Source organism: Nothobranchius furzeri, chromosome 7 (genome assembly GCF_043380555.1).
Source record: "Nothobranchius furzeri strain GRZ-AD chromosome 7, NfurGRZ-RIMD1, whole genome shotgun sequence".
NCBI lineage: Eukaryota > Metazoa > Chordata > Actinopteri > Cyprinodontiformes > Nothobranchiidae > Nothobranchius > Nothobranchius furzeri.
In genome coordinates, this window is record NC_091747.1 from 37524072 (window position 1) to 37534654 (window position 10583).

The 10583-nt window shown below is 49.3% G+C and overlaps 1 long non-coding RNA gene across 1 annotated transcript; it reads left to right on the forward strand.

The window, feature by feature from the left end:
- Positions 1-221: 221 nt before the first annotated feature.
- Positions 222-2762, forward strand: LOC139070573 (uncharacterized). The gene is made up of 3 exons (XR_011521065.1): positions 222-491; positions 2253-2372; positions 2455-2762. It is a non-coding gene; the product is annotated as an uncharacterized lncRNA (long non-coding RNA).
- The last annotated feature ends 7821 nt before the right edge of the window (positions 2763-10583 follow it).

The window sequence follows — 10583 nt, forward strand, 5'->3', positions numbered from 1 at the left end:
GTGTATCACAACAGCTCATTGCAACAGAATTTAACTACTACAGCTGATAACTATTTAGCTAGTTGGTATTTCTGTATTATTTTGAATGAAAGAATAAAACCAAAGAAACACTTAATTTCACAACCATTTTATTTTGGGTAGAATTAATTCGCTGAAGCATGGCTTTCTCAGCTGCAAGTCGATTCATCCCCTCCCCTTTTCCAACACTTTTATCATTGGCGGTTCTAGGGGCGGGGCCACAGGGGCACTGGCCCCTGCTGAAATATGATTGGCCCCTGTAGTGCCCCTGTCCTGTCACTCATCTGTCCTTTGTGCGGTGATGAGATTATAGGTGGATGCAATTCCGAGTCCAAACACTAGTGGCCGTGTGGCGCTAAGGAGCAAAATAGTGTGTGAAATCCAACAGAAGAAGATTTGAAAGATTCCAAGAAGGGAGAACTTTTCAACCGACATCGGATCTGATGAGAGTCCACGTTATGAGGAGTTTGTTGGTAAGTCACGAATCACTGTTTACTCACAGTTGCCATGTAAGTCAAGTCTGACAATAAGTCCAATGGAAAGCAATGCCGACATTAGTTAAAGGTAATGTTAAAAAGGGCTTGTGAAAAAACGTTAGCCCTTGCTAATCCATGTACTTCTTTTGTAATCTGCATTTCGTGTGTTAATAGTTGGCACTGTCTGATAGAGAACATGAAAAGAAAGGGTCAGATACAGGCGGGAATTCTGCAGTTTTTTCCCAAGAGAGTGAGTGTGTCAGCTGGTGAAAACGAGCATGGAGAAATCAGAGAGAGCAGCAGGAGGCAGTAGACCAGAGGCTGGAACAGGGCAAGCGACCTCCATTCCCCCTTTATCAGGTCAGAAAGAATATAATCTTTATTGTGCAACAGTCATGTCAGATAAACACGAGACAGCCTCTTGTAGGACATACCATGCTGGGAAATCAGCGTACGTGTAATATAAACGCGCCGTGGCGGCATGGTGTTGCGGGAATTTTGTGGCATTCGTGCTGCCACGGTTGATACTAATATCACCGCAACGCCGGACTTGTGAATGCATATTACAACTTGGCGCAACAGAAGGGGGTATCATGATCACGTGGGCAGTTACTGCCGAGCTCCGGCCGGCAACTATATTGAAAATGAAAGTAAACATGGGCCGTAAGTTTGGCTTTTCTAAACAGAATCAGCTGAGATGATGGTCGGGGTGCCTCTCCGTAAGAGTTGAAGCTCAGATCACCAGAGACTGCACGGGGACAGACACCTTCTGGAGCGGCTTGTTAAAAAAGCTTAATGAGTGTGGCTTTGATCGCAATAAAAAGCAAGTTATGTCCAAGATAAACTGAAGTCCGTGGCAGCGCAGAGACCGCCCCCAAGCTCCCTTTTCACCGCCATCGCATAATCTTTTGTAAAAAGATCATGATTGCACCACATTATCCAGCAGGACGGACTGACCACTTATAAACGACCTAATGCTGCCCAGTGTGTTCTGCTTATAATTGAGGATAACCTTTTCCCATTTTATCTTGGAGCTGATCCAGTTAATGTGGAGTCATTTTCTTGCACAGAAAATTTGCATTGAGCTTTTTATATTTATCAGTAATAATTGGGTCAGTTATTCCAAGCACCAAAAATAAAGGATTATTGTTTAAATTGATAGAAGTTGTTAATCGTGACAAATCATTAGTGGCAAAGTTGCTTCCCTTTAGTAAATGATTTTACGTTTCTCAAAGCATCTTTCCATTCATCATCAGTAATGTTGCAGTTAAGTTTCCTTTCCCACAATTCCTTCAAGGTTTCCCTAAATTGTGACATTTTGATGTATTGTAAAATGTGTGGGAAAAGTCCTTGTTTGAAACACTGAATTTTCTAATTGGTTGATTAAGTAAGGTCAAGGTTAAGTTTTCCAAAGAGATTTTGTGTTTTGGATATTCCTTTGTTAGTCCAACTTTTCCTGCCATTATTCTAGGTAAAAATAAAAAAAAATCACCATTATCTCAAATTTGTTAAATGTTGTTATCTTGTACTAATGGCACATATGTTTACTGAATTCTTCCGCTTCATGGTGATGTGATTTACTATAACATTAACATAATGGATTTAAATTGTATTGGTTTCTTTGTCTACATCTACCACATCTCATCTTTATAGTCCAATCTTTCAAGTCTCCAATTTCAAATAAATAAAAATGTGGTCTCATAGAAAACAAAGTTTTGGCTGGATTTAGCTGGAGTTTGACATATATTTGTATTTTAGCTGCAAACTGGGACAAGACTCTCTCCAATTCAGACAACCAGAGTGAAGTTAATGACTCAACCTTCCATCCTGCTGGGCCACCAGAGTCACCAATCAATACTAATCCTGCAGGATCAAATGGTAAACATTGATCTTTGAAAGTAATAAATGCTTGTGTATGTATTTGGCTTATGTTAGATAATTTCTCATTTGCTGTTTTCAGACATCTTCCAGTGTGATGCACAGAATCCTGCGCAGACATCAGAACGGTGTTCTGTTCCAGTAGGACCTGGTGGTGTGCTTCTCATTTTGTAAAGGCTCTTTAAATTTAATTGAATTTTGCAGTCAGTCACTTGCAGATTCTGAATGCCATGAATGTTAAAGGTTGAGAGATATAAGCAACTGACTCAGACTTATTTAATTGACTTCCCACCAGACATTTCCCAGTCAAGAGCAGAGGGCCCTGTGATATTCTTCTGGTGTTTTTTCCACACACAAACATATTTTAACCTGATATTTGTGGCTTTGCAAAATTGAATGCTAAAATTTCTCAAATGCTGTGTGTGGTTGTATTTTGTCAATATACAGTAAAAATTGATGTACAATTGCATTGATGTTTTTCAACATGGTGTTGGGGTAAACTGTATCTACCATACAAAACTGGGAATAGTATGCAAGTATGTTGGACTGTTCGTGGCCCCTCTGTAAATATTGTGGCCCCTTGATGGCCCCACCCTCAGAAAAATCCTAGATCCGCCACTGACTTTTATTGTTACCTGAAAAACATGCACACGATTAATTCATTCACTGTCAAATGTTTTCGAAAGCCGTACATATTCAAAAAGCCATACAAGGTTGTAATACATGTTGAGTTTCATTTCTGCTATTTCAGAATGTTTGTTCATGGACAGTTACATTTTCTAGTCATACATTTCTGAAGCAAAATAAATTCCTTTTTTTTAGTTTTTATTTGTTATTATGTACTTTTTTCAGTCATTTAAACACAATAACTTAAAAATATTTAAAACGCAGACATACAATCAAGTTTGAATATCCAGAACTATTTGTAAGAACTAATTAGTAAAAAAAAGTTTTCCTTCTTTACAAACACATTTCTTTTCTTTTTTTTCTCAGATTTTCAATGTTCAACATTTTCACTGTTGTCCACATGATGGACAGAGTGTAACTGTGTGCTTTCTGCAGATGCACTTCTTGCACTTCACAAACAGTGCTTGTTTTAATGTCTTCTTGTGAGGGACAGACCTGGCATCTTTTCCGTTTCTTTGCACCTGTATCCACTGGATCCATTGTGAATTGGTCGGATGATGCAGACCTGACCTAGTCAATGATAGCTGCTGCTGCTGCAGATCAAGCTGGTCTAGCTCGCCTCAGGATCTTGGGGTGACAAGACTTTTGCCCAGTTCTTCCAGGAAAAGCCGACGTTGGTACAATTTGCTGACATTCCAATGTTGGTTGATTTCAGTCCACAGGAGAAAGGCATTGTAAGCTGACACATCCACAATGTTGTAGAAAATCACCAAGGGCCAACGAGCTGTTTTGCGCAGGCAGCTGTATGTTGCTGTGACTTTGTCAAGATTGTCTACTCCTCCTTCGGTGGAGTTGTAGTACAGGATTATTTGCGGTTTTTTTTTTATTTATTTATTTTTTTTTTTTGTCTTCTCTTGTGCTCAGAGATGCATCTGTGTGCATTGTGCTCATGACAAGAACATTTTAGTTTTTTCTTTGGGCAGTATGAAACAACTGTTGCTTTCTCAGTGAAAACACATTTTGAGGAATGTCTATGTCTTCCCTGCATCTTCAGAATTTCACTGGGAAGTTCTGGTTTATTTTTCCTGATTGTTCCCAACATAGTGAGCTTTCTTTTCTGAAGTTCATCTCCAAGCCAGTATGTGAAGAAGTTGTCACAGGTGATGTTATGCCCTTGCAGCCCTTCACTCATCTGCAGCACCACAATCATCCCCTGATTCTTCTCAGATGCCCCTCCAGGTAGATTTCTGGTGTACACCTGCATACTCCATGCATAGCTAGATTTAGCATCACAAGCTGCCCGTATTTTGATGCCATACTTGGCCGGCTTGTTGGCACTGTTGGAAAGGACAGTGACCCCTGAATGGAACAAGGCGCTCATCTACAGTGACATGGGGACCAGGGTTGTACAACAAAGGTAGAATCTCCACCCATTCATCCCATACATCTCTGATTGCAGCAAGTTTGTCTCTTTCACGTCGACTGGCTCTGGTTTCACGGTTGTCAAATTGGATCACACGAGATATCTTGTGAAATGTGAAATGGAGACACTGTTGCACGAAAGATCGGCCTTCCGTTCTCTTGATTCCATAGACTTGCAGTTGCTTCTCCTTGTGACCTGTATACTCCAGCTAATACCGGGATTCCAATATAAGCATGCAAGTCAGTCAGATCCAGTGGCTTCCATTTCTCTTGAAATACACGCCTCCCCTCCAAGTTAGTCATGTCCAGTATAATTTTTTTTCTGTTGGAGGGGGTATGAAGAGATGAAATGCTGAATGGATATCATCAACTCGTGTGACTGCTGTCAGGCTGATCAGACTGGATGAAGGAGACGAACAAGGTGAGACGTTTAACAGTTTTATTATTTCTCTGGTCGTATCTCTGTGAGGAAGAAACGATGACTGAGATGAGAAGCCGGTCACGGCGTCTTCCATATATAGCCTTGCTTGGCTGTGACGTGGAGGGAATCCCCGCGAGGAGCACGCTGGGAGCTCCCCACGAGGGGCATGTGGGGAGTTGTGGTCCGAAGGTCAGCCGGGAGATACCTGAGTCCTGACAGGACCCCCCGGTCCAGGGACGGCTCCAGAAGTCCCAGCGCGACCCCGGCGGACCCAGAAGTCAGAGATCAGGGAAGGGTCCAGGATGGACCGAGCCGGCTCCCAGGAGCGTTCCTCGGGGCCATAGTCCTTCCAGTCCACCAGGTACTGCCAGCCCCGACCCCTGCGGCGAGCGTCCAGGATGTGCCGGACGGTGTAGATAGGCTCACCGTCGAGGAAGCGGGTAGGAGGCGGCGCCGGAGCCGGAGGCGGGAGAAGGGAGGACTCCACGTAGGGCTTGAGCCGGGAGGTATGGAAGGTGGGATGGATGCGGAGAGTAGCCGGCAGCCAAAACCGGTACGTGACCGGGTTGATGACCCTTTGGATGGGGTATGGGCCGAGGAACCGAGGGGCGAGTTTCTTGGACCCGGCACGGACCCGAAGGTCAGCCGTGGACACCCAGACCTTGTCCCCAGGAGCATAGGAGGGACCAGGACGGTGTCGACGGAGATGCTGGTGAGCATAGCTGGTGTTAGCTCTGGTTATGGAGGCTCGTGCTTTGATCCAGGCGCTCTTGCAGCGTCTCACCATGGCTTCCGCTGCCGGAACGGCGACCTCGGGTTCTTGGTGGGCAAAGACCGGGGGCTGGAAGCCATAGCAGACCTCGAAAGGGGACAGCCGAGTGGCAGATGAGGTGTGAAAATTGTGGGACAGCTCCGCCCAGAGGAGGTATTTAGGCCACTGCGAGGGTTGAGCCAAGACAAAACAACGAAGGTACCGACCCAGCTGTTGGTTAGCCCGCTCCATCTGGCCATTGGTCTGCGGGTGGTAGCCTGAAGATAGACTGACCGATGCTCCCATCAGCCGACAGAAAGCTTTCTAGAACCGGGCCGTGAACTGGGGCCCCCGATCCGAGACCACGTCGACTGGGAACCCGTGGAGGCACACCACGTTCTCCAGGAACAGTTCCGCTGTGCGTTGGGCTGAGGGGAGACCCGGAAGGGCGATGAAATGGACAGACTTGGAAAAGCGGTCCGTAACCGTCATGACAGTGTTGAGGTTATTGACCGGCGGGCGACCCGTGACGAAGTCCAGCCCCACGTGGGACCAGGGGCGGCTGGGCACCGGAAGAGGTCGGAGGGCACCAGCCGAGGCCTGGTTGGGGTTCTTGGAGCGGGCACAGACGTCACAGGCGCTGGTGTATTCTTTCACATCCCTCGCCATGCCTGGCCACCAGAGGGCTCGCTGGAGGAATTTAAGAGTTATGGAGAAACCAGCGTGGCCAGACAGTCGTGATGAGTGGGCCCAGGACAACGCCTCGCTGCGACAGGCCGTGGGGACATAGAGGCGACCCGCGGGGGTCTCTGGAGGCTCGGGGTCGTCCCGGAGGGCGTTCTGGATAGCTTCCTCCAACGGCCACCTCAGTTGGCCCAGGAAGCGGTGTTCCGGGAGGATTTGCGCTGGCTCGGACGAGGGCGTTGAGTGGGTGAATTGGCGGGAGAGGGCGTCCGCCTTCTGGTTCTTGGCTCCCGGGCGGTAGGCGAGATGGAAGTCGTAGGGTTCAAAGAAGAGGGCCCAGCGAGCCTGGCGAGGGTTAAGCTGCTTGGCAGATTTAATGTGGGTCAGGTTCTGATGGTCAGTCCAGATCGTGAAAGGCCGAGTGGTGCCCAGAAGCCACTGCCTCCATTCCTCCAATGCCCATTTTATGGCCAGTAACTCACGGTCGCCCACACCGTACTTCTGCTGGGTGGTGGAAAACTTCCTGGAGAAGTAGGCGCAGGGATGGAGCCTGTCGTCGGGCCCGCCTTGAGACAGGATGGCGCCGGCGCCGACGTCAGAGGCGTCGACCTCGACCACAAAGGGAACTGCAGGATCTGGATGGCGGAGGATCGGGGCCGAGGTAAAGCGGGTGACCAGGTGGCGGAAGGCCCGAATGGCGTCGGGAGTTAGACGAAACAGCTGGCCAGGGGAGCCTGGTCGAGTGAGAGAGGTGAGAGGGGCTACGAGGGTGCTATAGTTCTTTATAAAATGGTGGTAAAAGTTGCAGAAACCCAGAAAACTCTGCAGTTGTTTCAGGCTGGTTGGCAAGGGCCAGTCCTTCACCGCCTGGATTTTCTGAGGGTCCATGGTTATCCCTTCGTCCGAGATCATGTAGCCCAGGAAGGATATGGACTGCTGATGGAAGGAGCATTTCTCGGGTTTACAGTACAGGTTGTGGTCCAGGAGCCGGGTCAGGACGGCGCGAACATGATGGATGTGTTCGGCCTCGGATTTGGAGTAGATCAGTATATCGTCCAGATAGGCGAACACCCACCGTCCCAGCATGTCGCGGAGGACATCATTAATGAGACGTTGGAAGACAGCAGGGCTATTGCATAGTCCGAAGGGCATAACCAGGTACTCCCAGTGGTCGGTGGGTGTTATGAACGCGGTCTTCCACTCATCCCCGGCCTTTATACGGACCAGATTGTAGGCGCTCCGGAGATCCAGTTTCGTAAAGATCCGTGCCTGGGAGATGGCATCCAGAGCGGTAGTGAGGAGCGGCAGAGGATGGCGGTCCTTGACCGTGATCTTGTTCAGACCCCGATAGTCTATGCAGGGGCGAAGATCACCTTCCTTTTTCTTCACGAAGAAGAAGCCAGCAGCACCCGGAGAGGAGGAGGGTCGGATGAACCCCTGCTGGAGGGCCTGGGCGATGTATTCTTCCATCGCTTTGGTCTCGGGAGGCGCGAGAGAGAAAAGGCGCCCGCGGGGAGGACTGGTTCCGGGTAGCAGCTTGATCTCCATATCATATGGCCGGTGAGGTGGCAGGGAGGTGGCGCGCCGCTTGTCGAACACCGCGGCCAGGTCCCGATAGGGCAGCGGCAGGTGGGGCGGTGTGGAGCCGGGGCCCCCGTCCGGAAGACCCGCCGAGGATGGAAGAGGAACGAGGTGGGTCTGGCACGAGGTCCCCCAGCCCAGCAGGCGGTTCTGGGACCAGGAAATATGAGGGTCGTGGAGACGGAGCCAGGGGAACCCCAGGATTAGAGGAGAAGAGGGAGCAGAAATGACCTGGAAATGGAGGGTCTCCTGGTGGCCTTGGGTGATCATACGGAGTGACTGGGTTCGGTCTCGGACTGGGTAGGGTTGGAGAGGCCTACCGTCCACCGAGGTCACTGGTATAACTCTCTCCAGGGGTTGTAGGGGGATCCGTAGGCGTTTTGCCAGATCTAGGTCCATGAAATTGTCCGCGGCCCCCGAGTCCACCAATGCGTTTACGTGGAGTGAGGCCTCACCATGGAGGAGGGTGACAGGAATAAGGAGACGGTTAGTAGCGACAGGGGTAGAAGAAGACCCAGACTGAGCGACCCCAATACTCAGTGGGGCCCCCCGTTTCCCGATCGTAGCGGGCAGTCCAGGCGTCGGTGGTCGGGAGAGCCACAGTAGGCACAGAGGCCCTCGCGCCACCGTCGTTGTCTCTCCTCGGGGGGAAGGTGGCCGAGCTGCATGGGCTCCTCCGCCAGCATGGGTACAGGAGCTGGCGTGGGTGAACGAGGGCGAGGCACCGGCGTCCTGGGTGGACCCGTGGATAACTTGGGTCGAACCAGAACCCGCTGGTCGATGCGCAGCGCCAGATCAACCACCTCATCCAGGGTCTGAGGCAGCTCCCTTCCCGCCAACTCATCACGGATGTAGGGTGCCAGCCCCTCCAGGAAGGCGGCCCGCAGAGCGGAGTCATTCCACTGCAGCTTGGCGGAGATGGTGCGAAACTCCAACGCATAAGCGCACACCGAGCGTTCTCGCTGGCGGAGTTTGAGAAGGCGTGTCTCTGCTCCCACTTCGCTGCTGGGGAGAACAAAGGTCTTCCGGAGAGCGGACACAAACGCAGCATAGTCGTTGCAGGCAGGGGATTTGGAATTGTAAAGCGCAGCAGCCCACTCCGCGGCGCGTCCGGAGAGCAGGGAGGTGAGATGCGCCACTCGGGAGCGCGCAGATGGGTAGCGTCCAGGTTGGCACTCGAACTGCATGTCCAGCGTGGCGAGCAGACCATCGGGGCTCCCCGTCTCCCCGTTCCACCTCTCCGGCAGGCTGAAGTGGGGCTCCTCCCTAGGAGCAGAGCGGGTTGGCTGCTGGAGTGCAGCGATCTGTTGCTGCTGATCGTTTGCCTGTTGTTGGAGAGCCGTGAGAGCCGTGGATAGACGCAGGGTGTGGTTGGACAAGGAGTTCACCTTGGTGTTGAGCTGATCTACCATGGAACGCAGCTGCACGTTCTCGTGGCGGAGACGATCGATCTCCGTCGAATCTACTCGGATCTCAGTCATCCTGTCAGGCTGATCAGACTGGATGAAGGAGACGAACAAGGTGAGACGTTTAACAGTTTTATTATTTTTCTGGTCGTATCTCTGTGAGGAAGAAACGATGACTGAGATGAGAAGCCGGTCACGGCGTCTTCCATATATAGCCTTGCTTGGCTGTGACGTGGAGGGAATCCCCGCGAGGAGCACGCTGGGAGCTCCCCACGAGGGGCATGTCGGGAGTTGTGGTCCGAAGGTCAGCCGGGAGATACCTGAGTCCTGACAACTGCAAATCTTGTAGGACCAGGAGTCATTTTGATGACATTAGCAGATGACAGTCTTCCTTGACTTCGGTGTGGTGATGTTGACCATTTTATTTTACCATCTTTAGATGTCCCTGTCCCCTCTGTAGATGATGATTGCTGCATTCCTTGGTTTTCAATTGATGCAGCGATGACAGGAGACTCCTCTTCAGAATCCTCCTCATCAGAAAATTGGTAGTCTGGATCATCAGTAACATTGTCCTCAGCCTCTGAAAAATCCTCTGTCTCTGAAACATCTTCTTCGTCATTGCTATCCCAGTTAAAAAGCTGTGATAAAGCTTCTTCAGCTGCTAACCTTCTGGAGCTCATTTTTGGTGTGTTGAAATGGCATGACATCAGTGACAAGAACAGGGCAGAAAAAGTTTCTCGCGCACACACCTGGGCCTCTGGGAGTGAATGTATATTCAGAGGCAATCACAACATAGCACATCAAAGAGACATGTTTATTTTGGTTCTGAACAGCTTTTTACTCACATTAAAGTGTGTGGGTCAAAATGACCCGCAACACCATTTTTGTATACAAACACTGCTAAGACTTCCCAGGACACATCAAAGTGTCCATATTTCTCATACCAGTTCATGACCCCAGATAAGAAAAAGTCATAAAGTTTCATTTAGAAAAATAGAAGATGATCAGCACTATGGTCAAGACAAAAACTGGAACGGGTCAAATTGAACCTTAACATAATAAGAAGGTTAAAGCTAAGCTACAATTGCTGATTGCTTTATTGGTGTAGCTTTTGTGTTAGCTTGTGAACTCCCTGCATTAGTTTTAAGACTGCGTGTTAATATTGATACAATTAGCTATGAAACATGGTGCCTTTGCAATAATTATCTTGGTAAAGCTTTAAATGCTATAGTGCCTACATTTAAGAACTAAGAATGGTTACAAACATTAGTTAATTTCATCCTTACCTTTCCTCTTTGAAATCCGCTGAGTATGGTTGA